The sequence below is a fragment of the Humulus lupulus genome, chromosome 9 (assembly GCF_963169125.1).
Source record: "Humulus lupulus chromosome 9, drHumLupu1.1, whole genome shotgun sequence".
In the NCBI taxonomy this organism is placed as follows: Eukaryota; Viridiplantae; Streptophyta; class Magnoliopsida; order Rosales; family Cannabaceae; genus Humulus; species Humulus lupulus.
Genome location: NC_084801.1, coordinates 178,037,480 through 178,039,517, shown reverse-complemented (window position 1 = coordinate 178,039,517; position 2,038 = coordinate 178,037,480). Strand labels below are relative to the sequence as shown.

At 41.8% G+C, this 2,038-nt stretch overlaps 1 non-coding gene across 1 annotated transcript; it reads right to left on the bottom strand.

Moving 5' to 3' along the window:
• Positions 1 to 202: 202 nt before the first annotated feature.
• LOC133802910 (small nucleolar RNA R71) lies at positions 203 to 309 on the bottom strand. Its single transcript, XR_009877655.1, has one exon. It is a non-coding gene; the product is annotated as a small nucleolar RNA R71 (small nucleolar RNA).
• Positions 310 to 2,038: the final 1,729 nt, after the last annotated feature.

Below are 2,038 nucleotides of genomic sequence, written 5' to 3'. Positions count from 1 at the left end.
CATAGTGAACTTCTTGGAGCTATGTGCAACGTTCAGGTTTAATGGAGTAAGTGATGACGTGATCAGATTGAGACTGTTCCCTTTCTCACTCAGGGACAAGGCAAAAAGTTGGCTTATTTCTCTGTAGGCCAACTCAATTAATACATGGGAAGCGTTGGCTCAGAAGTTTCTCTCCAAGTTCTTTCCTCCTGCAAAAGCTGCCAAGTTGAGGGGAGAAATCAACAACTTTTATCAGAATGAAGGAGAGTCATTGTACGATGCATGGGAACGATTCAAAGACTTGCTCAGGAAATGCCCTCATCACGGTATTGAGAAGTGGATGTTAGTCCACAACTTTTATAACGGGTTGTGCGGTACTACTCGCACTATAATTGATGCAGCAGCAGGTGGTGCTTTCATGAGTAAAGGGGCTGATGAAGCATATGAATTGTTAAAGGAGATGGCTATGAACAATTATCAGTGGCCTGCCGAACGAGACACCTCACAGAGAAAAGTAGCTGGGGTATACGAATTTGATGCTATCACTGCTTTAACTGCTCAAGTTGCTTCATTGACAAAGCAGTTGCAACAAAACAAGATCTCAGCTCAAGCCCAGGCTATACAGATGCAATCAGGGTGTGAATTATGTGGAGGGCCTCATTTGTATGAACAATGTACAGCGAACAACATGTATGGTAATATGCCAGTTGATCAGGTTCAGGTACAAGCAGTTGGTAATTTTCAGAGGCCATATCAAAACCCGGTCTCCAACTCTTACAATCCTGGGTGGAGAAATCACCCAAATTTCTCATGGAGGAACAATCAGGGTCAACAATCACAGTTTCAAGGCCAATACTAGCAGAATATGTCACAACAGCCTATGAATCAAGCCTCATCGTCACACCAACCGAGGTCACAAATTCAACCAGAAAAGCCAAATGAGTTGCAAGCAGCTTTGTTGACTCTTACAAATACCCAGACTCAATTCATGACTGAGACCAGATCCTCTATTCGAAACCTTGAGACACAAGTGGGTCAGTTGGCCAACATGCTTAATAACAAACCGCAAGGGAATTTGCCTAGTAATACTGTGGTAAATCCTAAAGAGAACTGTCAAGCAATTACGTTGAGGAATGGTAAGCAAGTGGAGCAGCCTAGTGTACAAAAGTCAGTGGTTCAGAATAAAGAGCTGGGTGAGAAATCAGATACAAATGCGAAAGGGGTTACTGAAGATCACCAGGGTTCAAACAAGTGTCCTCCCTTTGTTGATGACCAGCCAGTTCGAGTTCCATATCCTCAGAGGCTTAGAAAAACTACACTGGATAAACAGTTTTCTAAGTTTTTAGAGGTATTCAAAAAGTTGCATATCAATATTCCTTTTGCTGAGGCATTAGAGCAGATGCCTAGCTATGTGAAATTTATGAAAGAGATTCTGTCCAAGAAAAGGAAGATGGAAGATTATGAGACGGTGGCGCTCACTGAGGAGTGCAGTGCGATATTGCAGAGGAAGTTGCCCCAAAAGTTGAGAGATTCGGGGAGTTTTACTATACCGTGTACGATAGGGAAGTTTGAATGTAAGCATGCTTTGTGTGATTTGGGGGCGAGTATAAATCTGATGCCTTTGTCTGTATTCATAAGACTTGGTTTGGGGGAGGCTAGTCCTACAACAGTCACATTACAACTAGCAGATCGTTCAGTTAAACACCCCAGAGGAATCATAGAGGATGTCCTTGTTAAAGTGGACAAATTCATTTTTCTGGCAGATTTCATAGTGTTGGATATGGAAGAAGATGAAAATGTCCCAATCATTCTGGGAAGACCATTTTTAGCTACTGGGCAAGCTTTAATTGATGATCAGAAATGTGAGTTGACACTTCGAGTTCAGGGTGAAGAAGTGGTATTCAATGTGTTTAAGGCTTTAAAGTTTGCAAATGTAAATGACATCTGTTTCAAAGTTGACATGGATGAGAAGTGTCTTGAAGCTTTCAAGATACTAAAGCAGAAATTGGTTTCAGCACCTATAGTAATTTCACCAGATTGGGACCTGCCATTTGAATTA